At 40.9% G+C, this 26,351-nt stretch overlaps 2 long non-coding RNA genes across 2 annotated transcripts in view; one reads left to right on the top strand and one right to left on the bottom strand.

The window, feature by feature from the left end:
• Positions 1–26,351, bottom strand: part of LOC309651832 — a 437,596-nt gene that overhangs the window by 53,560 nt on the left and 357,685 nt on the right. The gene's annotated exons all lie outside the window — the stretch shown is intronic.
• LOC309651831 lies at positions 734–20,466 on the top strand. Its single transcript, XR_014258431.1, has 2 exons — positions 734–10,413; positions 17,030–20,466. It is a non-coding gene; the product is annotated as an uncharacterized lncRNA (long non-coding RNA).

Consider the following 26,351-nt stretch of genomic DNA (forward strand, 5'->3'; position numbering starts at 1 on the left):
TGGTTTAATTACCTTGTCTTGATGTGAGTGACCCTAGATGTTGAAGAAGTATGGTACAGAGCCTAGGTATGAGCTCATTTAGAGAAATCCAAGCTGCCTTGGAGTAACTTCTCTACAAAAAGAAATTCCTGGCCTTTTTCTGAAAGAGGAATGGTATTCTGTTGTGATGGTTAAAGTGACCTTGTCAGTATCCCTGCAGATCACTGGACCTGATACTCTTCCAGACTGGCCTTGAGTACATTCCACCTCCTGCCACTTCTGGCTCCAGTGTCCACTTCCTGATGGCTCAGTGGGGGAAAGAGCAGCATGGTAGCTCCATTCTCAGGCAGTCACACTGACTTCACAGCTGTGGCTCTTTGAGGATGCTGACTGCAAATGATGAAGTGTTCCACTTATGCTGGAACATGCTGCCCTTTGTGATGTTCAAGTGCCTACTCCATGTGTTTGGACTGATGTAGTCTGTCTTTCAAATGACAGGTTTTAGGGTGTATAGGAGGGTGGCACAGCATTTCAAGGACAGATCAGTAAATGAGAATTCCATGTCCCATTTGCTCCATTTGTAGTCTTGCTGAGCCATGCTCTCCTAAGACTGTAGCAACACCAGGAACCCTCTGGGGTGACATTCTGTTCCTATCCCAAGGGGTTGGTAAAGCTGTGTCTTTGTCTGAAAGCTAAACATATTCCTTGGAACTAAGGTGGAACAATTTTTATTTTCCCATTTTACAGATGAACTCACCTAAGGTCACAAGCTAGTAAGAGAAACAAAACAGTGTGATATCGAGGGGCCTTATAGGCTGTGAATGTTTACAAACCTGTAGTAATCAGACAAATGGCACCTCTTCTCGCCTCTCCCCTCCCCTCCTCTCCCATCCCCTCCCCTCGCCTCTGTTTCCCTTTCCTTCCCTTCCCTTCTCTCTCTATGCTCTACCCCTTGGTAATCTTACCCATTCTTACAGCTTTCAATATTTTGTGTATGCTTATGGCTCCCAAAATCATATCTCCAAAACTGACCTCTACTCTAAACTCCGATGTCAACTTGACATCACTACTTGACTATCAAATAGTACTTCTTTAGACTTTTTTCAAGTTCTAGCCGGGGAAATTAGTCAAGAGAAAGAAATAAAAGGCATCCAAATTGGAAAGGAAGAAGTAATACTATTTCTATTCACAGTTGACATAAAAATGTTAAAGAATCTATAAGAAAGCTACTAGAGCTAATAAAGAAATTCAGCAAAGTTTTAGGGTACAAAATCAACACACAGAAACCAGTTGTGTCTCTATACACCAGTGATGAACAATTCAAAAAGGAAATTAAGAAAACAATCTCATTAAAAAAAGCATCTATAAAGTAATTTAACCAAGGAGGTGAAATACTTGTATGCTGAAAATGCAAAACATTGTCAAAAGAAATTAAAGAAAACCTAAATAAATAGAAAGACATCCCATCTTAATGGGTAAGAAGACTTAATATTGTTGGGATGTCAATACTCTTAAAGTGACCTACAGATCTAACACAATATTTATCAAAATTGCAGCAGCTTTTTTTTTCAAGAAATAGAAAAGCTGGACTTTCAACTTCATATTTGGGATTACAAGGTGCCCCAAATAGTCAAAACGATCTTGAAAAAGAAGAACAAAATTGAAGGACTTACACTTCCCCAATTTCAAACCTTACTGCAAAGCAGCAGTAATCAAAATAGTGTGGTACTGGCATAAGGGTAGAGATACAGACCAATGAAATAGAACTGAGGTCCAGAATTAAGCCCACACATCAATGGCCAACTGATTTTTGTCAAGGGTGCCAAGTTCACTTAATGGGGGAAAGAATAGTGTCTTCAACAGGTGGTACAGAGGCAACTGGATTTCCATGGGCAAAGGAAAAAATTTGGACTCCTTTGTGAATAAGATCTTCTATACCAATTTTTTTCAGATTCCACATATATGTGTTAATATACGATATTTGTTTTCTCTTTCTGCCTTACTTCACTCTGTATGACAGTCTCTAGGTCCATCCCCTATATCACACCTTGAACAAAAATTAACTCAAAATGGATCAATGACCTAAATATAAGAGCTAAATCATAAAAGTCTTAGAAGAAAACATGGAGGTAAATCTTCATGATCTCAGAGTTGGCAATGGATACTTAGATGTGACACAAAAAGCACAAGCAACAACAACAACAAAAATAGATAAATTGCACTTCATTAAAATTAAAATAAACTTTTATGCATCAATGTACATTATTATGAAAATGAAGCGGCAGTGTACAGGATGATAGAAAATATTTGTGAATTATACACCTGATAAGGGTTTTATATTTATTATATACAAAGTACACTTACAATTCAACAACAAAAAGACATAAACTCACAAAAAATGAGCAAAGGACTTGAATAGACATTTCTTCAAAGTATATATGCAAAGGGTAATAAGCACATGAAAAGATGTTCAACATCTTTAGTTATTAAGGCAAAGCAAATCAAAGCTTCAGTGAGATATCACTTCACATCTACTAGGCTGTCTAAAATTTTTTTAAAAAAGGAAAATAACAAGTGTTGGTGAGGATGTGGAGAAATTGGAACACTGGTGCTCTGCTGGTGTGAATGCAATTTGGTGCAGCCTCTATATAAAACATTTTGGCAGTTCCTCAAAAAGCTAACTATAGAATTACCACATGACCCAGAAATTCCACTCCTATGTATATATCCAAAAGAACTGAAAAAAAAAATAACTCAGCTACTTGTACTTGTCCAATGTTCATGACAGGATTATTCACAGTAGCCATAACATGTAAATAACTCAAGCATCCATCAACAGACGAATGGATAAGTAAAATGTGGTATATACATATAATGGAAAATTATTCAGTCATAGAAATAAATGAAATTTCTTACATATGCTACAATAAAACTTGAAAACATTATGCTAAGTAAAATAGTCAGACAAAATGGACACATATTATATGATTTCACTTCTATGAGGTACCTACACTAGACAAATTCATAGAGATAGAAATTAGATTAGAAGTTACCAGGGGCTGGAATGAGGGAAGAATGGGAGAATATTGCTTAATGGTTATGGAGTTTCTGTCTAGGGTGATGAAAAAGTTTTGGAAATAGTGGTACTGTGTTCACAACATTGTAAATATAATTAACGCCACTGAACTGTATACTTAAAAACAGTAAAAAATGACAAGTTTTATGTTATACATATTTTACCACCCAAAAAATGGCGAAAAAAATGTCAAAATTTATCTCAGTCCTGTGCACTTATCTCTACCTACACTACCCTCACCTAGATGCATGTTTTCTAGTTTTCAGAGCTTAAATTTTATCCTTCTTTTGTTAAATTTATTTCTAAGTTTTCAATTCTTTGTGATGCTATTGTTTTCTTAATTTTGTTTTTGGGTTGGTCATTCCTATTGTATAGAAATGCAACTAATGTTTGTGTACTTGTTGATCTTGTATCCTGCAATTTTTCTGAATACATTTGTTAGCTCAAATAGTATTTTTGTGGTTTTTAGAATTTTCTGTGTATAAGAATATAGTTTTACTTCTTCCTTTTTAATCTGAATGCCTTTTATTTCATTTTTTTCTTAATTGGCCTGGCTAGAACTTCCAGTACAATGTTGAATAGAAGTGGTGAGAGGGAATATCCTTATTTTGTTCCTGATCTTAGGGGGAAATTTTTCAGTTTTTCAGTATTATGTATGATATTAGCTGTGGTTTTTTTTTTTGTTCTCATAGAACCCTTTATCAGGTTGAGGAAGTTTCCTTATATTCCTAGTTTGCTGTATGTTTTTAATAGGAAAGGATGTTAGGTTTTGTCAAACAGTTTTTCTGGTATTTACTAAGATCATGTGGTTTTTGTCCTTTATTCTATGAATATGGTATATAATATTGAGTATGATACCATTTTTAGAAAGTAGTCAAGTAAAAATAAACAATAGATTCTGTAGGGGTACATAACATATATTTCAAAACTTGGAAAATAAAAGACAGGGGCCTGGTAAACCCAAAGTTTAGAACCATGGTCACTGTTAATGGGAAGGGAGGTTGGGGTGAGCTAGGGAAGGAACACCCAGATGGTTGCAATGCTGTTGGGAGTGTTCTTGTTCTTATTCTGGGTGGTTAGTGGATCCGTGTTTGTTTCACCATTACGCTCTAAAATGTTCTCTTATTTTTCTGTCTGTATCAAATATTGTCAAAAGATGTAATACATGGGACAACTAAAGTGTCTAGAAAAACAGACCTCATCCTGTGGCATCCAGGCTGGCCTGGCAGCAGAGAAGGAGCCTCTAAGAGAGGAGCAGTGGTGCCAGGTATAGGGCAGAGTCATGCCTGGGGAAAGGGGTCCCAGGGATCATAGGCACTCAAGTGGAGATGGACAAAAGCATCTTCAGCATTAAATCTATCCCACTGGTTGGTTGGGCATTCCTGGAGGGCAGGTTGAGCCTCCTGAGTGCCCAGCATCCAGAATGTGCCTACTAATGTAGACTCCACATAGATAGAAGAGTGCAGGCCCACCTGTGCTAATCTAACTCAGGACCCAGTCAAGGCCTGGAACCCTAGCTCCTGAAGTAGAGTGGGAGAAGTGCTTGTACAGACCCTCAGGGTAATAGATGTGATCCTGCTCCATAAATTGTAAAGCCTCGTGTCCATAGAAATGTTTAGGGGTCTGTGCTGTTTCCCTGAATTTCACCCCAGCCTGAGGCTGCTTGGAGTCAGCCCACCTCTCTTTCATTTGCCCCTGAGTGTACTAGCGATGCTGGAGAGATCGGCACTGCAGAGCCTTCAGGTTTGTATTGGAAGCTTGTGGCCCTGAACAGAACAGATGGGTTGGCAGCCATTTAGAATCAATTGATTACGATTAAAGCCTCAGTGGGTAATGCAGGGCCCTGCAGATGGAGGCCTGTCACTTCCGCTTGTGTTCCTACTCCATCATCTCTGGCTGACTCCTTGGCATGCTGATGCAAGGAAGAAGCCTGGAACCCCAGTCTGGTTCTTCAGCGCCTATTGGGATGTTCTGGGCCTTCGTACATGTCAATGGGGGAAACACCTTCACCATTCCAGGTGCAGTCACCATTCTGGCTGTCTGTCTTTCCTCCCCATCCCCAGTAAATGAATCCCTATTAACACATATCTGGGCAACTGACAGCCTCTGAACCAGTCTCCCTGCCTCCATGATTCCCCTTTTAGTCTACTTTCCACGCGGCAGCCAGGGTGAGCTTGTACAAATGAAAATGTGACTGTGCCTTGGCCTGCTGAGAGTGTACGCTGAAGACAAAGTCAAAGCTGCTTAAATTCCAGAAAGTCTTCCAGTATCCTTTTAAAGTGATCGGCCTTAGCTTTGTTGCAGAGTTACTGAGTTTTAGACTTGCATGCTCTTCGAATATCATCTAGTCCAGACAATGACAGCATCAGGTCATTTTCTGGCCTCAAAAAAAAAAAAACAACTATATTTTTGCCAAAGTCTACCCAGGGAGAAGGAGCAAAGTCTGGATTTGAACACTGACCTGTTTCTTGATCACGCACCCACCAGGCCGTGGGAAGTCTCCAAGTATGGGACTTCCCAAAGTCTCTATCAGATGGTTGACCTGCAGTGACAGGTTGCTCACCATCACAAGCATCCTATTCTAGTGGGAGGCACTCAGCCATTAGCTCTTGATTTGACTGAGCTGAAATCTACCTCCTGGCCTGAGCTCTGCTCACTAGAACCAGTTAGAACAAGCCTAGACCTTTTCCCCAGTACTGCTCTGTCAGGACTGGCAGCCAGTGATCAAGTCCCTTCCTCCTCATTCCATTTCCTAAAGCCTTCTGGGACCCTCAGCCCTCTGGCCTACCTCCTCTGGAGTACTCACCCTGTTAGAACTAACTCATCCTCATAGCCCAAAAACAGTTTTTAGAAATCAAAAATTTTTTTGTGCTTAAGAGCTTTGATGCCACACAGATCTAGGTTCAAATCTCCACTAGACTGCTTATTAGCTTTGTGACGCTGGCCAGATGACTTAACATCCACAAGCCTCAGTTTCTGCACATGTAATACAGGGTTGACAATGGTACCTTACTCATAAGATTGTGAAAATTAAATTGAGTTACTTTATGTAAAACACTTGAAATACTGCCTGGCACATAGTAAACACTTAATAAAACTGTGTTTGTTGCACTGCACATTTCCCTGGATTCACTTGGGAACAGGCATTTTACTCTGAATTTATTTATAAAAAATTATTGAGGGGGCTTCCCTGGTGGTGCAGTGGTTGAGAATCTGCCTGCCAATGCAGGGGTCACGGGTTCGAGCCCTGGTCTGGGAAGATCCCGCATGCCGCGGAGCGACTGGGTCCGTGAGCCACAATTACTGACGCCTGCGCATCTGGAGCCTGTGCTCCGCAACAAGAGAGGCCGCGATGATGAGAGGCCCGCATACCGCGATGAAGAGTGGCCCCCGCTTGCCACAACTGGAGAGGGCCCTCGCGCAGAGGCGGAGACCCAACACAGCCACAAAAATAAATAAAAATAAATAAATTAAAAAAAAAAGAATTTATAAAAAAAAATTATTGAGGTATAGCTCACATGCAGTAAAATATACAAACATTATCTGAATGTTTATCTATGTAAATGAATGTCTACATATTAATAAATATGTATAACTACAACCCAGCTCAAAATATGGAGCATGCTCTTTACCCCCTTCTCTCTGCTCCTTCCCATTCAATACCTCATCCCTAGATGTACTCAATAATCTGATTTCTATTACTATAGTTTAAGGTTTGTCTCTTCTAGAGTTTCATATAAATGGAATCATGCAGATTATATTTTTGTCTGACCTCTTTCATGCAGCATAATATTTTTGAGGTCCATCCAAATTATAGGGCATATCAGGGTTCATTCTTTTTATTCCATTGTACCACATTTTGCTTACCCATTCAGCTGTTGATCGACATTGGATTTTTCCAGTCTGGGGCAAATATGAAAAATGCTATTATGAACATTTTAGTACAAGTCTTTGTGTGGACGTAAGTTTTTATTTCATTTTTGTAAATACCTAGGAGTGGAATTGCTAGGTCATATGGCAACTCTATATTTAACTGTATAAGAATCTGTCAAACTGTTTTCCAAAGTGTTTGTATCATTTTAGATTGCCACCAGCAATATATGTGGAATCCAGTTGCTTCCCATTCTTGCCAACAGTTGTTATTATCAGTCTTTTTAATAGGTTTTTAGTAGCCTTTCTAGTGGATGTGTAGTAACAAGAATTCATTAAATGACTATTCTGTGCTCAGTGTTGATAAAGGCTTTATATTGGGCGCAGTAGGTGTAAAAATTACAATTATGAGGACACCTTTTCTTCAGTATTACTACTGCACAGACATCAGAACATAACAGCTCTGTGAGGTAGGCATCTCAGGAATCATTATGCTATTGTACAGATGAGGAAACCGCAACTTATTCACTCATTAAAGAGTGAAACTGCTCTGTGTCAGATGTTGGGCTGGACTCTAGGAAACTGACAAACCAGCCAGATATTTCTGCCTGCCACAGTGAGGGTTCCAGGCCAGGTCAGTCTCACAAACCAGATATAAAAATATAAGTGAGACTTGAAGCCAGGCTAATCTGGACCCCAGCCCTTTTGACCCTGCCCTTTTTTGGGCTCAGCCTAATCTAGGTTTGAGGGTTCTTTTTGCAGAGGAATTATTTTTCAAGTTGGGATAATGATGCTGTCATAGCAAGACTGAGGTCAGGAGCAGAGGAGCAGAGGGCTCTCCAGGACAGATAGCACATGACCAACAAGTGGCCCTGTAGTTGTTAGGTATGGACCTCTTGGCCATCCTGGTGTCACTCAGACTCATTCATCCATCACTGGGGGTAGAGCCACACCATGGCTGGGCAGAAAATCATCACTTATAATAAGACGAAATTTCCACCCTAGGGATTTTCCCCTGGGGGATCATATTTGGGGACATTCACGGATGTCTTTGTGCAAAGTCTCTTTGAATCACTAGATGCTCTGTCCTGATGGCCACCCCAAAGTGATTTTCATGCATTCTATGGGGCCTACAACTTAAGTCATATATCTTCCAAACTTTCCTTAAATTGTGTGGCAATCAATCCAGCCCTTCTCAAGCTATGCAGATATAGTTACACAGGCGGAAACTAAATTGGCAATATATCTGAAAGGGCAGAGTAGGATAACACATGCCTCCTCCCACGCGTATATCCCACTCTCTGTTTGTTCCTTTGGATAGTATGCTAGGGAAATGGGGGACACTTCCCAAAGGGCCTTTTCTGCCATTTTCTCAGAAGTAAGATGTATACTGTTCTTCTGAAAAGCTGGTTCTTGAAGAGTTTTACTTTTAAATAATCATAGCACAAACCACAGCAGCCTTGGAGAACCTGTCCTCCTCTCCTGCTATCCTTCAAAGGGTACTTAACACAGGCCACCCTATAGGTTAGCATGGCTGTGGAGTAGAAATAGGACTGAGAGTGCTAATTGAAACTGAACTGGAGACTCTAAGGCATACTAACAATCCAAGGGGACGTGTTGGAGGCATTGTCAACCTGTGTGCATCCACTGATGTAAGTCCCACTTAGGGGGCCCCAACAACTGTAAATAACATTTTCTTCTCAAGGAACCCATGTCAGCCCCTGTTCCTTTTTCAGAGTTCTTTTGGCTATTCAAAGTTGTATGTATTTCCAGGTTAATTTTAACATTAGATTTCATATTTCTACAAAACATTCTGTTTATGATTTTTATTTGGAATTGCATTGAATCCATATAAAAATATGGGGAGTTAACATTTTAACAATATCGAGTCTTCTGACCCAGCAACACAGTATATTTCTCTATTTACTTTGTTATATTGTTTTCATTTTCTCAGCAATGTTTTGTGAATTTCAGTGTATAAGTGTTTTATGGGTTTTGTTTTGCTTTTTTGGTCAGACATTTCTGTTTCATAGTTATGAAGCTATTATAAATGTAATTGTTTTCTTATTTCAACTTCTTTATTGACAGTATATAGATCTGCAATTGATTTTTGTATATTGATCTTATCCTGCAAACTTGCTGTATTCATTTCCTATGACTGCTGTAATAAATTCTCACAAACTCCGTAGCTTAAAACAACACAAATTTATTCATCTCACAATTCTGAAGATATTCTGAAGATTAGAAGTCCAAAATCAGTCTCAGTGGGCTAAAATCAAGGTGTCCTCAGGGCTTTGTTCTTTTTCTTTTCCACCTTCCAGAGGATGCCTGCTTTCCTTTGTTCATAGCCCCATTTTTCTACTTCAAAGCTACCAGTATAGCATTTGCCGACCTCTTCCTCTCTCTCTCTCTCTGACTCTGCCCCTTCTGCTCCTTATTATAAGTACTCTTGTTATTATATTGGGCCCACCCAGATAATCCAGAATAATATTTCCATCTCACGATCTTTAACTTAATCACATCCACCAAGTCCTTTTTGCCATATAAGGTATTATATATCCACAGGTTCCAAGGATTGGGACTTGGGCATCTCTAGGGGACTGTTATTCTGACTACAACGTTTACCAAAGTCATATAGTTTTAGAAATTGTTTTTTAGATTCAGTCAGATTTTCTATGTAGACATTGATGTCATTTGTAAATAAAAAGTTTTTTTCTTTTTCAACCTATATGCTTCTATTTCTCTTTCTTTTTCTTTTTCTCTTTTTGAGGAGGGGCTTACTGTGCTGGCTAGAGTCTCTAGTACACTCTTAAGTAGAAGTGATGAAAGTGGACTTCTTATTTTGTTCCAGATCTTAAAGCAAGATCTGTATTCCACTGTTGTGTGTAAAGTGTTCTATAAATGTCGATTAGGTCACATTGGTTGATAGTGTTGTTCAATTCTTCTGTATCCTTAACTGATTTTCTGTTTATTGTGAGCAAGGTATCAACATTTCTGAATGTAATTGTACATGTGTCCTTTTCTCTTGCAATTCTGTCTTTTTTTTATGTTTCGAAGATCAGTTATGAATTACATAAATGTTATGAATTTTATAGTCTCTTGATGAATTGACCTCTTGATCATTATTAAATGACCTTATTTATCCCTGGTAATATTCTTTACTCTGAAATTTACCTTGTCTGACATTAATATAGCCACTTCAGCTTTCTTTTTAATAGTGTTAGTATGGTTTATCTTTTCCATCTTTTTACTTTTTAGCTATTTGTGTCTTTGTATTTAAAATGTCTTTCCTGTAGGCAGCATAGAATTGGGTCTTGCCTCTTTATACAGTCTAAGAATCTCTGCTTTTTGTCAATTTGAACCATTGCACTTAATGGGATCATTGATATGGTTAGGTTTAAATCTATCACCTTGATGTTTGTTTTCCATTTGTCCCTTATGTTTTTTGATCCCATTGTCCTTTTTTTCTTCCTTCTTTTGAATAAACTGTATATTTTTATAATTCTATTTTATTTACTTTTTGATTTCTTAGCTATAACTTTTGTTTTGTTATTTTGGTGGTCGTTTAGGATTTCTAGTAAACATCTTTAACTTATTGTAGTCCACCTTCAAGGAATACCATATCATTTCACAGATAGTATAAGAGCCTTACAAGTATACTTCCATTTGCCCCTTCCCAGTCTTTTTGCTATTATTGACACCCATTTTACTTCTACATATATTATAAATTACACATTACTTTATTATTTTTGCTTAAGCTGTGATTATTTCAAAAAGTTTTAAATAATAAGAAAAAGAATCACATATATTTACCCACACAGTCACCATTTTTGGCGCTCTCCATCATTTATAGTCACATTTCTATCTGTTATCATTTTCCATCTTTCTGTTTCCTTTCTGTAACAGCTTGTAGGGAGGATCTCCTGGTGGTGATATCTTTCACCTTTTGTATGCCTGAAAAAGCTTTTATATCATTTTACTTTTGACTGCTACATTTCCTGGATATGGAGCTTTAGGTTGGCAGTTTTATTTTTCTTTCAATGCTTTTTTTTTAACATCTTTATTGGAGTATCATTGCTTTACAATGGTGTGTTAGTTTCTGCTTTATAACAAAGTGAATCAGCTATACATATACATATATCCCCATATCCCCTCCCTCTTGCATCTCCCTCCCACCCTCTCTATCCCACCCCTCTAGGTGGTCACAAAGCACCGAGCTGATCTCCCTGTGCTATGCAGCTGCTTCCCACTAGCTATCTATTTTACACTTGGTAGTGGATCTATGTCCATGCCACTCTCTCACTTCGTCCCAGCTTACCCTTCCCCTTCCCCATGTCCTCAAGTCCATTCTCTACGTCTGTGTCTTTATTCCTGTCCTGCCCTTAGGTTCTTCAGAACCTTTTTTTTTTTTTAGATTCCATATATATGTGCTAGCATACGGTATTTGTTTTTCTCTTTCTGACTTACTTCACTCTGTATGACAGACTCTAGGTCCATCCACCTCACTACAAATAACTCAATTTCGTTTCTTTTTATGGCTGAGTAATATTCCATTGTATATATGTGCCACGTCTTCTTTATCCATTTGTCTGTCGATGGACATTTAGGTTGCTTCCATGTCCTGGCTATTGTAAATAGTGTTGCAATGAACATTGGGGTGCATGTGTCTTTTTGAATTATGGTTTTCTCAGGGTATATGCCCAGTAGTGGGATTGCTGGGTCGTATGGTAGTTCTATTTTTAGTTTACAGTGGAGAAAAGACAGCCTCTTCAATAAATGGTGCTGGGAAAACTGCACAGCTACATGTAAAAGAATGAAATTAGAATACTCTCTAACACCATACACAAAAATAAACTCAAAATGGATTAAAGACCTAAATGTAAGACCAGACACTATAAAACTCTTAGAGGAAAACATAGGCAGAACACTCTATGACATAAATCACAGCAAGATCCTTTCTGAGAAAAAGAGAAATGGAAATAAAAACAAAAATAAACAAATGGGACCTAATGAAACTTCAAAGCTTTTGCACAGCAAAGGAAACCATGAACAAGATGAAAAGACAACCCTCAGAATGGGAGAAAATATTTGCAAATGAAGCAACTGACAAAGGATTAATCTCCAAAATTTACAAGTGGCTCATGCAACTCAATGTCAAAAAAACAAACAACCCAATCAAAAAATGGGCCGAAGAACTAAATAGACATTTCTCCAAAGAAGGTATACAGATTACCAACAAACACATGAAAGGATGCTCAACATCACTAATCATTAGAGAAATGCAAATCAAAACTACAATGAGGTATCACCTCACACCGGTCAGAATGGCCATCATCAAAAAATCTACAAACAATAAATGCTGGAGAGGGTGTGGAGAAAAGGGAACCCTCCTGCACTGTTGGTGGGAATGTAAATTGATACATGTCTCTTTTTTCTGTCTCCTTTCAAGATTTTCTCATTATCACTGGTTTTCAGAATTTGTCTATGATGCGTAGACAAATGTAGTGTAGTGTTCTTCATGTTTCCTGTGGTTGGTGTTTGCTATGTTTTTTTGGTTTATGGTTTTCATCAAATTTGAAAAAAAATTGACCATTATTGTGTTACACAATTTTTCTGCCCCCTCTTTTTCAGAGATTTTAGTGATATGTTTATTAGGCCACTGGAAGATGTTCTATAGCTCAGTGATGCTCTGCTATTTTAAAAAAATCACTTTTCTCTCAACTTTCCATTTTAGATGGTTTCTGTTGCTGTGTCTTTGAGGTCACTTATATTTTTTCTGCAATATCTAATCTTCTGTTAATCTCATCCAGTAAATTTTTAAAATCTCATACACTGTAGTTTTCTTCTGTAGATGTTTGATTTGTGTCTTTTTATATCTCTATGTCTCTACTTACTTTTTTTTTACCACATGGAACACAATTATAACCATTGTTTTAATGTTCTTGTCTGCTAATTCTGACATCTGTGTCAGTTATGGCTTTGTTTCAACTGATTGATTTATTTGTTGTTGTTTATATTTTCCTGGCTTATTGTATGCCTGCTAATGTTTGTTTGGAACTAGATATTTTGAATTTTACCTTGTCAGGTGCTAGATATTTTTGTATTCCTATAAATGTTCTTGAGCTTTATTCCAGGATGCAGTCAAGTTAATTAGAAACAGTTTTATTCTTTGGGGTCTTACTTTTAATATTTACTTTCTGGGAGTGAGGCATTGTTCAGTCTAGAGCTAATAATTACTCAGTCCTGAAGCAACACTTTACTGTGTACCTTCCCCAATGCTAGCTGAATTATGAGTGTGTCCAGTTGACTTATGGGAGCAAGTCCTATGCCAGTTTCTGTGTGAGTGCTGTGTTCTTCACTCTCATCCTTGCTTTCCCCAGCCTTGAATAGTTTCCTCACATGCATGTGCTGATCAGTACTCAGCTGAATACTTGAGGGGGATTCTCTGCAGATCTCTGGAGTTCTTTCTCTATACATCTCTCTCCTCTCCAATATTCTGCATTTGAACTCGAGTGCCATTGTCCTCCCAGACTCAGCTCTGTCTCCTCAACTCAGGGATACTGTCAGGCTCTGCCTGGGTTCCCCCTCCTTGCATCACAGCTTGAGAACTCTTCCAAGGCAGTAAGCTGGGACAATCATAGTGCTCAGCACATTTGTTTCCTGTTTTCTGTGGAATCTCTGTCCTTTGTTGGGTGATGTACAGTACTTTGAAAACTGTTGCTTCACATATTTTTGTTTCTCAAGCAGGAGGATAAATCCAGTCCTTGCTACATTATCCTGGCCAGAAGTGGAGTCTCAATTTTATGTAAAATTAAAATTTCATTTAAAATTAAATTTACATTGAAGTAGCCACATATATATTTGAACAATACCATTCTAGAGGATTATAGAAGTTCAGTGTGGCTGAATTGCAGAAAGAAAGGAGCATGTCGCCAGATGAAGCTGGTCTAATCAGGCTCTCTGTTTTAGATTCAAGCTATTTGCCACCCTAGCTTTACTCAGCCCCACATGCCTTCAAGACACAAAGTCATTTTCTTAATGAAAAGCCCCATTTGCCACTGCTATTGCCATATCACCTAGAATTGCCAGCTGTTTCAGTCACCCCCTCTTCCAGGGTAAGGGCTAGATTCCATTATATCTCCATTGAGTCCACTGTGGTGCTACCAAGGCCTGATACAACTGGACCCAGTAGAAGATTCTAGACTCAGAGGAACTGCCTCATTGAACATGGGATCTCACTTCCATAAGTGAGAGATGCCTGAGGGGCCAGATAACACCACTTGGAATTACAGGTGAGGTAATAACTTCTGAGTTGGATTTTCAACAATAAGCAACGGAAGATAGGGTGGACTGTTTTGAGGCAAGGTGGTTCCATTCCATTCCACCTGTCCATGGGTGTCCAATATGACTGAACAACCAACCAAATTTCTTTTGAAACTCTGGCCAGCTCCATAATTTACCACTTGCTATTTGCTTTCACTCCTTTCTTACCTCAGTTTACTTTTTCCTTCACTCCTGCTGTCCTGTGACTGAAATTCTAAATAAAATCTTAGGATGCAAACTTCGCCTTAAGGTATGTTTTTTTAGGCAACCCTGTGTAAGACTGTTTTGTAGGTCATGGCCAGAATTTAGGACTTCAGGGCCCTGCAGAGCCCATGAAGTGTGTTAAGCGGGGGAGTGATAAGTGTGTGCTTTAGAAATTTCACACAGGCTCCTGAGGGGAGAATGGGTTTTATGGAATAAGAGTAAAGGCAATAAGGCCAGTTAGGGAGGATAATGCTATAGTTTAATCCAGAGTTGATGTCTGCTTGGACTAGGGTGGTAATGGTGAAGTAAAGGAGAAGCTGATATATTAGAGAGGGATTTGGGAGGTAGAATCAAAAGTAACTGATGATGGGATAGATGAAAAATAGGAGGATGAGTGAGGAGTCATACTGGAATCAGAAGTTACTAGCTTTAATAACTGGTTGAATGTTGTCATTCTCTGATATGAGGGAGACTGTGGAGCAGAAAGTTTGGAAGGAGAAGATGAATTTGATTTTGAACATATAGAGGATACTACAGGCCATCTAATAGGATGGATTTAATTCTGCCTTCGTGGGAGTGAGCATGCATTCTTCAGTCTCTCAGTTATTACTGAGCAGTTGCTAGGGACATGACCCGAGTCTCTTGGTCTTTTAGTTTTGCCCAGTAGCAGAGCAGAAGTCAGGTCTCTGGGACTAGAAATATTTTTCTTATGGTTTACTTTGATTTCTGTCTTGTAATTCACCTAGATGCCTATAGACATTGAAAAACACCACTGCTCTTTAAAGAACAAGGGCCCAAAAACCCTCAGCAGGAAGTTGAGACCCAGCTGTGCTTGCTGTGGCTCCTTTAATGTGGCAATCTGAACTGTGCCACCTTTACGCTACCACCACAGGCTCTCCAAGAAGCAACAAGTAGACCCAAAGCCCACCCAGGGCTTCTCTGCCTCATTTAGTTGGGCCTTCGGCTCAGGCTCAGCAATGTTCTCTCTTTCCCAAGGAGTTCCAAGGCTTAGCCTATTCATCAGGGCCCTGTCTGGAGCTTTGAGGATTTAGGTTTAATTCTGAGGACAAGTCTCATCCCAGGCATAAAGCTTGAGGCTTTTGGGCCCTCACTGCAAGCAGCTGTGAGGCAGGTCTAAGTTATTACTCAGGCTGAGTTGTTAAAGATCTGGAAATTGAAGCTATTTGTACCCCTGCCAAGCACAGCTCTCTGGTCTGGAAGAACCCCGGCTGTGTCTTGACTGGATGAGTAATTCTCTACCCACACTGCAGCTTCATCTGTAAGCAGGGTCCAACTACCTGTGTAAATAGACTGACTGGGCAAAGATTTGGCAAACTATCATGCACATTATGTGGCTTCCAAGCCTGCACCTGCCTACTTGTTAGTCTTATATCCCAGGAGCTGGTCCCAAGTTGAAACAGCCTAGGGTAAAAGGATGTGGTCTTGGGTCTTGTCTGGAGTATTTTGGTTTGCTTCAATGCCACAGACATTTGCAGAGTGTCTATTAGCTGCTCTACTGGGCACATGGCCATAGGTCACACTTGGTCCTTGCCCTATTGATGTTGGAAATTTGGAGGCACAGGTTGATCTGTGATCAGCTATTATATAGAAATTAGTGATAGGTTCTCTGAGCTACAAGTTACCCTGGTAGCCAAATAACCAAAGGGACTGCAATCCAACAGGTATCCAACTGCAATCCAAGGTATCCTGGAGGAGGTAGCATTTGAGCTGAGTCTTTCGAGAAGCAATTCTTTAGACGGGTGGAGATCAGACTCAGGGTACTCCAGGCAGAGAGGACTGTGTAAGCAAGAGAAAAATGTGATATGGAGCAGAGTCTGCTCAGGCAGCAGGATGAATTTTGAGGTGTTTGAGGGTAAAGAAGTGGGAAGGAAGGAGGGGCAACAGCCCTGATAGGACTATCCTCGGAGATCTGACAGCTACATTGTCAAGTGTGTTATTCAGCATGTGCCCTGGAGCCAAGGAAGTTGTTTGAACTGCATGGGGGTAGGCAGTCCTGTGACAATCACGAAGACCTGTCTTTTGAAAAAGACAGTTTAGAGAAAGATCATTTGCAGAGAAAATAGAGTTCTATTCTAAGGCTTTCAGCAAGAGTTGAGGAGGGTCTGATCTGAAGCGCCGGCAGTGGGGTTGAAAAAGAGAGGGCACATTGAAGACATACTGAAAGAGAGTGAATGGATAGGGTTTGTTCCCCAAATACAAAAGAGAGTCAGAAGGAAGGTGGTTCCCAGGATGCCTCCAATGAATCTCCTAAGAGAAAGAAAGCACCGCTCCTGAGATGGGAAGTCCTGGAGGAGCAGAAGAGTGGGGGTGAGCTGATGGGGTCAGGTTTGCCACATTGGAGTGCAAGGTGTCTGTGAGGCACAGCTGCCAGGAAAGAAAGGGCCCACGTTAAATCTTCAGCTTCTAATCTGGTCTGCTGCAGGGCACCGCCCGTGCAAACTCAGGTGGGGATGTGGCTGCTCTACCCGGTAGGGCAAAATGGGTGCCTTGCCACAGGGATGGCCGCACCTAATTCCGAAAACCTCATCAAATGTGAAACCCCATGAGGCTCCCAAGCTGGCCCCAGTCCCGATCCTGTCTCTGCTGGGGAGTAACTTCAGTTAAATAGCCTGCAGAGCAAAAGTAACAATTTTGTTCATTTTCTTGTTGGCAAAACACCCGAAAGTAATAGGATGATTTTAGCAGCTTTTACAGGCCTTTGGGGGCAATTACCTGGACTCAGTAATGGAAAGATCAAACCCCTTTTGCTAGAATTAAATGCTTTCCCTCGGGCCTTTGTAGAATTGTTGATTGGTTGATGGGAACCCACTCGGGGGACTTTATCTGCGAAGGCCTAGAAGCCAGTCCATCTGAGCCTTCTTGTGTTGGGGATGGGTGTGGGTGGCATGTGGCAAAGAGGATAAGGAAGCCCCAAACTCCAAGCGTCCTGGCATCCCAGATGTAGAATGGGCAGGCCCTCAGATTCCACCTCATGTATCACTCCTACTGTACCAGTAAAGGCATTAAAGCTTCAATATGGGTCAGGGACTGGTCCAAAGCCACAGAGCCAGTCAGGAGTGAAATCAAATTTGACCCCACTTCAGACTTCTGGTTTGGTGTTCTTACCTTTACCCCATCTGGGCTGATCTTCCACTGCATCCATCCCAGTGGGGGTAGTTCAGAAGCAGCAACTATAGGGTCAGACTTTCTCCATACTAGCCATGGTCCTATGGGTAGTGGGGACCGGGGAAGAAGCCCGGGAAGTCCTCTGTTGGGAATGACTCAACAGAGAGTTAGGGCCCCCGGGCCCTGGTAGGTGGGATCCTGTCCCCCAAGAGGCTGCTCAGAGCGCCCCTTCCCAGTGGGAAACATTGCCATGGGCTGGCCTTGGCCATAGATGATTAGCATGCAGCTCAATAAACGACTTCATTAACCACCACTGACACTCAACATACGACCTATTTAAAACCAGTCTTTTCTATTCTTTCCAGCCTCTGAACTCATCAACTACTAATTTCTCCCTTGCTCTGGTTCTTTCTGTCGTAGAAACTTTTAATGTCAGCTACTCTTTCTCCATAGTGGCGAAACTTGAAGGAAGATTGGGGAGCCTTGAAAGAAGCTTTCTTTCAGTAGGAGAGGGCTGTGGTGGCAGTGGGAGAGGGCGGTGTCACAGGCAGGTCTGTTTTCCATCCGCAGCCGGACCAGTGTGCTCCTCACCTGCCCCTCATCCTCCTGTGCACAATGATGGCTGCTGCCTTACCACTTTCTGCCTGGGCCCTTCAAATTAATCTGGACCTCAGGATTTGCACCACTTCTCAGGAATCTGCCCAGAAGCACTATCCCATGTCTGAATGCTTGGGAAAAACTGAAGTATGACCTTTCTCTGCCAGTCCCTAAAGGGAAATGGATGGCTGGGGTAGCAGTAGTGCGCAAGGGCAGGACACCTGTGATTTTCCAATGCCTTGCTGGGTGATTTTAGTATCATCCAATTTTAGGGAGCAAATAAGTTTGGGAAGGTGGCAAGTGGGCAGAGACCTTTGGGAGAGACTAAGGCTGGTTCGTGACCAGGACACAGGGCCAGACAGGAATAACCTGAATAACTTGCCTCCAACATGCCAGGGCACAACTTCTAAAAGTTTCCAGTGAAGCCGTGAGTACAAGGATGATATCCAAGATGCCTTGCGCAGAGTTGGCACCAAGGAAATGATCATAGAATGAATGGTTCCAGATGGATGGAACACAGTTCATGGACAATCATTTTCATTTAATTTTCTCTAATTTGTTCTTCCAGGTATTTCCACTATATTTCATTTCATGTATTAATTTTGGTATTGAAGCTCTGGTTTATGAGCACTTAACACAGTGTCTGGGACACAGTGAGCAGTCAGTAAATATCACCTGCTATTATTATAAATTAGCATTTTAAGCCTTGTTAATAGCCTGTAGCTATTTTTGGTCTCCAAGTCAGTCTTCTCTGGGAGGAATAGTTACCAGAAAATCCGGTGCTACAGGCTGCTATAGTCTCTAGGGTGGCCTCAGCTCCATCAGGGCCCAGATCCTAGGGGCACCTAAGTTGCCCAAACATACTGAGGCTGGGAGAAAAGAAGCAGGAAACCCAATCACCAGTGGTGGTACAGACATGGCACAGGGCATTGTCCTGCCAAGTACAAAACTTATTCAACCCCACAATCAGGACCGGGATGACAAAATGGATTTTCAGAGGGGCAAGAACTAGTCCAGGGTCCGACAGCAAAGCATGGCAGAGCAGAGTTAGAGGCCAGAGCTGCAGCCCCGATCACATCAGGTGGCCTCTCTGCTGCCTAGCTCCACAATCTTGAGAGTCATGTTTAAGGCTTCTCTGGGAAGGTTAGATGTCATCTCCCCTGTCCTCTTTCACTCCGGGGCCAATAAAAGAGTTTGGAGAAAGAGAAGAACAATAGACAAATAAATAAGTAAAGGTGTCTCTCTTATTAAAAGAGCCTTCTCCCAGCTGCTCAGCCACTCACATGACTGAAGCAGAGCTAAAGTCTGACCATGTCCTATTCATCTCTCTCTGGTGAGCAGAGTGCAAAGAGGGCTTTCCCCGGACCACTGCCACAATCTAGTCTCACACAGCAACTAGAGTGATCTTTTAAAAACACAAGTCAGATCACATCCCTTCTCTGCCTAAAGTCCTACAATGGCCCCATTTCATTCAGAGTAAGCGCCCAAGTCCTTATGGTGGCCTGCAAGGCCCTCTATGCTCTGGACCCCAATGTTTTGCTGCCCTCCTCCCTCCCCCCCATTCCTCTCCTGTGACCCCAGCGTCCTTGCTGCTCCTCAGTCTTGCAAGGACCATGCATTTGCTGTTTACTCTGTCTGGGTCATCCTGCTCAAGAGGCTTCTCCTTAGGGAAGCCGTTTGTGAAGGTCAGATTTAAAGTTGGCTTCCTCAGCTCCTCTTCAAACTGTTCTGATTCTGTAGAGGGCAGTTAGCTCCACTTGATCTTTTCCTTGTTCGTTTATCTGCTTCCTTCTACACTGGGACCTGGAATGATTTTAAAGAACAGGGCAGCCTTTCAACTGATGTGTATGTAATGTGAGTGAGAAATAAAACTTGGTTGTTTTAAGCCATTGAAAATTTGAAGTTGTTTGTTTCTTCAGCAAAACTTAGCTTATCCTGATTACTACAATCTTCAAGCCAAGTCATTAAGAGCTGCATGGACGCTTTGGAAATTTCAGGCAGAATCCTTTCCTGAAGTAGTTGGGAGGCATGCCTAGCAGGATAGTAGGAGGTCAGCTCCCACATTCACTAGCACATTGCTGTAAAATGCGGTGTACAATTTTCCCAAACAGGTCACTACTGGGACTTTGGATGGAAGGATTCTTTGTTGTGTGGGACGATCCTTCACATAGCAGGGTGTTCAGCTTCCCAAATTCTAGTCTTATCCCTTCAGGCATTATGACAACCAAAAACACCCCACCATTTAAAAATGCCTCTTAGGGGGCTGCATCATCCTCTGTTGAGAATCCCTTGGGTAGGTGCTTGCAGACATTTCCATTAAGGCAGTCAACCTACTCCTAAGGTGAAATTCTCTATGCAAAGGCTATGCATATGAACCTGGCCATGGTCAGACAATGTGAAGATATTGGACTGGCTGATAGGGACTATTTATTATCCTCATTTAATGAATGAAAATACTGAGGCTTCAGAGGTGAAATGACTTGTTCACAGTCATATAGCTTGTGAGTGGAGCCACATCTTCCGGTTTGCAGTTCATACTGTACCCACTGTCATGATATGTGTGCCCAGTGCCCACGGGAGCAAATTAGTACTACAGTGGAAGCAACCGTGCTGGATGTGAATGGAGTCAGAGTGGTAAGGATTAACACCAAGAGTGAAAACTCAAATCTCCTCAGTTTGATCCTCCAGCAAGGAGCCAAAACCTGGCAGGCATGAGCAAGTTGAGAACACATCCACACCCTGATAAAGCCAGTTCCTCTATCTAGGCTCACTGTAAATTCCCTAGGGTTGGTTGGGAGGGCTCCTTTTTCCCCTGAGACCAGATTAACTCCACTGTTATACACACCATAGCATCCTGTACCTTCCCTCCATAACCCTCATCACATTTGCAGTTAATTTTCAATGTCAGTTATGCCCCTCCCACACACACATACACACACAAAGAAGTGAGCTCTGTGAAAGCAGGGACCTTATCCATACTGTTCACTTATGTATCCCCATCTCTGACACAGTGTTTGGCATATGGTAAGCACTCATGGTACTCACTAATGCTGTTCACCAGCTTCTAGCTCTCTATTCAGGACACATGGTAGGAATACATTTCTTGGCCCTTTAACAGTTGAGTATGGCCATGTTAATAGTTCTGACCAAAGAGTTTTGAGTGAAAGTTGCATGTTACTCCCACAGAGAGCATCTAACCTCCAGTGTAAAATGCTCTGGAGGAGTTCTTCTTCCCTCTGTCACAGTGACCAGCAGCATCCAAGTTGATGGCTAATATGTCAGTTTACTTCCTAGAGTGAAGAGACATGGAGCAGGCTTCTAGCCTTCTAGCAATGAATATGCAGTGTGAATAGGAAATAAATCTTTGTTTAAAGTAAGCCACTAAGTTTGCAGGGCATTGTTTGTTACTGCAGTATAATATGGAATATTCTGACATAGAGTACTCAATAGATATTCATTAAAAGAATATTTCCATATTGACTTGACTCTGAGGGTCAAAAATAATAAGTCCACAGGCCATCTGAAAATGCTAAAAGGTAATGGTAACTTTCTGGAAAGAGATAGAAAATAAGTAAAATAGAAAATTACACATGAAAGGTTATAGGCTATTTTTAAAAGGAAAACTTAATGAAGATTACTAATATCAAGTACTACTGGGATCAAACTCAGGAATAACAGAAATGGAGAATGATCCAGAAAGTTTAGTACATTGCTATGCTCTGGTTAAAGGGTAGTGTAGAAAGTATGTGGCAATGGCTACGGCCCAGGCAGTATAGCTTGTGTAATGCAATATATAACTGCATATAAAAAGACTTTGGCTGAAACATTTTTCTCCTAGTAAAAATTGACGTCATCTCTGAAATCCTTTAATATGTAGTTCCTTATTTTCTACCTTGCACAAGAGTGGCACTGTTTCAAGGTGGGGCTGGAGTTATTGAGTTGGGATTAGAAGTAGCCTGGATGTCTGGGGGGTCTCAGCTAGAGAGGATTTCTAGGGGGAGGGGCAAATGTGTAGCTGCAGTAGCTGGGGGACAAAGAAGGTTCTACAGTGGGCAGAATGTTCAGAAGCTGAGTAGTCAGACATACCTGAGCAAGTGTAACTGCAGTTCAGGTTAGTGGTTCCTTTTCAACATCTGTTTTCATAATAAAAACAATAGTAATAGACCACGTTTTTGGCACACTAAGAGTCAGGCTGTATTCTAAGTGCTTTACATGCATTATCTCATTTAATCCTTACAATGCCATTAGGCAGGGTGCTATTACACATAATGAAGAAATTGAAGCCCAGAGAGGTTAAGTAACTTGCCCAAAGTCACAAAACTTGCCCAAAGTCACAAAGGGATGATAAGGCTGGCATATTGCCCCCTGGAGATCTACCTCCAGAAACCAAACGTCTTAACCATACAGCCATGTTTAGGACTATGATGAAAAAGTGGTAGAGGAAGCAGTGTAAATGTGCAAGCAAAGTGTGGGACATGTGTAGCGGGTGGCCAAAGGATGATACATTTTAATGTGTTTGCTAACCCACCAACCAAAAGCCCAGCCTTGCCTCCTGATCCCTGCCTTCTCTTCACTCCTGCCTTTAGGCTTTCTTCTCATAATTTTAGAACATCACTCCTGGATTTAGTTCCTACAAGGTTCCAAGGCTTTAGTCCTATTAAACGTCAAGCCAGAGCCAATGCTCAGATGAACGCTGTTGAGGATGAGGCAAAAAAGGAGGGCTTACACATTTGGGGTGCATTTTGATCATGAGGGGATAGTGAAAGTGTACATTCACCCTCTACATTTGGTGTTTCAGTGTCAAAGTCAGGTCGTGGACCACACCTGTTTGTCTTGGGGATGGGATTGGAGGGGGAAGGTAGAGGCTACAGAAAAGATACCTACGCTTCATTCCTTTATCCCTTGGCAAGTTCACAAGTCAGTGAGCATTATTTGTGAGAAGAGAAGGGCTTTCTGCACATACGTCAGGCTCTTAACTCAGTCTGCTTTTGGATGGGACCGATAAGGGAAAAAGTTCATGGGCTCTACACTTTTAATTTGTTTGTCTCCTGGTGTGCTGCAAACCGCAGCCTGGGGTCAAAAGTTAATAGCCAATTAGAGAGTAGCAAAATCCAAGACCAGAAAAAGTCTCTGCATCAGTTAGGGATGGGACGCGGGGCTGCTGCTGGCTCTTGGCATAAGAATAGAATTACCAGGCAGAGGGATAAAGATTAAAAAGCGACCAGAATTTTCAAAACCCTGATGAGTGAAGCTTTTCATTCAATAAGGGTAAGCAGCAACCATTAGCTGTGTGTGTCATTCCTAGCATCATTGTGTTTCCAAGGCAACTGGATTACCAGGGAGACTTGGGGAGTGTGTATTGCTTTAAACTGTGTTATCGGAAGTGGCTCCGGCCCTAGCATGGCCTTTGAAACCATACAGAATATTGATGGTGCTTGTATTTTCCTGCATGCCTTTGGTCCAGATCTGCATTCTCCAGTGCTCTGGCTGAAATGGTTGGTCAGAAATAAATCATCTTAGACAATGCTGTCCCCTTACTTATAGCTACAACTTACATTGACATGAGAGGTTACTATTTTGGCTCACATTGACCTCTAGTCCTATTACAGAACCAGGAAGAGAAGTAAAATTAGGTGAGAAGAGACCAGATGGTCCTAGATGGACTTGAATGGTCCAACCATCCTTTTCCTCGCCTTCTTGCCTTGCCTGACTTCAGGCCAAGAAGAAAAACTGCTGCTTTTAGATACCTGACTGGTAGTGGGGGTAGAGATTGAGAGTTTCTGCCTGTCTTACTCCTTTGGACTGTCTCTTCTAAGATTAGTAACCCCTCCTGAGCAGTAGAAGAAGTGGGGAGAGGCAATAGCACATTAGACAGAATACACCAAGCATTTGAAGGCCCAGATTCCAGAAAACGAATCTGAAAGAATTCTAATATAGCAGGAGAATAGAATGCAAGAGAGGAGACAGATGTGAGACGAAGCTGGAGAGTTACACATTCGAGGAAGTCGTTGGAGGATTTTAAGTATGGGAAAGAAATTATCTGAATTATTCTTAAAAAAAAAAGATCACTTTTCTAGGTGGAGAATGGATTGTAGAGGTACAAGAGTGGAAGCAGAGAGATCAATTAGAAGGCATTCGCAGAAGTCTAGGCAAGAGATAATAGCAGCCTGGAATAAGGTGGTATCAATGGCCATGGTGAGAAGTGGGTAGATCAGAGAGATGTTTAAGAGGTACAATTGATGGGACTTGGAGATTTATTAGATGCAGTAAGTGAGGGAGAGAAGGGAGTCTAGAATAACTGCCAGGTTTCTGGCTTGGGAAACTGGGTGGAAGGTGGTCCAGCTCACTGAGGTGGAGAAAACTTTAGAAGGGCGTTCCTGAATTGTTTGGGACATTGAGAACTTATTTACAACTAATCCAAAGTCTTCATGCTTGCCATATGATCACCAACAAACATGTGTTTGTTGTTCTCAGTCAATTCTTCCTAAAAACAGCAAAACTATTTTCTTCAAGTGGAGCGCACCTTATCCAAAGATTGTTCCTAAATTTTTGTTCTGCAATCCATTATAAGAAATATACATATTCTCCCTAATTCAAAGTTTAAAATCCCTTCATCACGAAATCCACAGGATCCATGATTGCTTGTTTGTTTTGGAGATAAACTGACTTTTATTTATCATCTTATTCCTTCATCCATTCAGTCATTGTTTATTGAGGACCTGATTTGCATCAAGGATCTCTGCTGGGCATTGGGGCCATAGAGGAATGACATGGGCCATCACAACTATCCATCCATCCATCCATGTATCCATCCATCCATTCCCTCCTTCTTTCAGTCACCCTTATTCCAACATTCCCTCACATTCCATTGGCCAGATTTGCCAAGAAAAAGAAGTTCTGGCTCACTTGCAGAACTGGGTAATGAATAGGGTGAGGAGAAATTGGATAGTGAAGCAAGAGGATCAAGGAGAAGCTAAATAAAATCAACTGTTTAATAGAGGCATAACCCAAAAAGTTCATTCAACTCCATCAGTGACCAATACATCTTGTGTTTGGATTATTGTGACAGCCACTCCACATCCACTCCTGGCCCTTCCAATCCATTCTCCCCAGAGCAGCCAGAGGGATTTCTTAAATAGCTAAACCAGCTCATTTTCCCCCATGCTTAAAAACCTCTAGTGCTTTCCCATCACACTTCAAATAAAGTCCACATAAAATACACATACCTTTCCACGTGTCCAGTATTTTTGTCATAAGCATCTTTGCCATAGATATCTTTGCTGCAAGCATTTTTGCTACATAACTAATTGGCTGTAAGGCAATTTTGTTGTAAAAGATAAATTAACTGACAGTTTGACAGTTTGGTTTCAACTGGTTGACAGTTTGGTTTCATTTCTCCATTGACACAATACTCCCATTTTTATATGACATGAATCTTAGCCATCGTAATGGTCTACACAGTGACAAATAGACGTGGCAGTCTTTAAAATAGTTGATCATAACAACTATGTACGTTGATTTGATAGAAAATATGGTGATAAAACTTACTGGAAGTGTGAAATAAGAGAGTGTAAAGCCAGATTGCATACTATACTAGAAAATGATAACATCAGTTTGCAAATTCTTTGGTGATTTGAAGGCACAGAGTTGAACCAACATTTCCCATAGAACTCTGGTACTTCTATCAACAGACATGTGACAATATGCCAAGAACAAACAACAGCGTAGAAGTCTTTCACAATGCAATACAAAGCTCAGTTACACATATGCATCTTAGTATCTGGAAACTGATATCTCTCTTAAAGAAAGAAGAAATTTTAGTGAAAACATGTGATGTCAAATGAGGAGATGAATCAACAAGCAAAAAAAAAAAAAAAAAAGAAAGATAAAATACTATGAATGAAAGGTTGGAAGACAAGTGGTTAGGTAAAACCCACAAAATAAAATCTGTTATTTACGCAGTATTGCCATGAATCTACACACATTTTATTTTAAGGTTAAATTAATTTTATTTTTTTTACACATTTTAAATGTATTCAAGTATTTTGTATTTCTCAATAAAGTCTTCTTAATTTTGTTATTCACTTCTCATGGTTCATTTTATCCTTTTTAATATGTCACCCAGGCCCAGTAATGAATCCAGGTGATGCTACTCAGCATCCTCACAGTCATTAGA

Source organism: Balaenoptera physalus (assembly GCF_965194825.1).
Source record: "Balaenoptera physalus genome assembly, chromosome: X".
In the NCBI taxonomy this organism is placed as follows: Eukaryota; Metazoa; Chordata; class Mammalia; order Artiodactyla; family Balaenopteridae; genus Balaenoptera; species Balaenoptera physalus.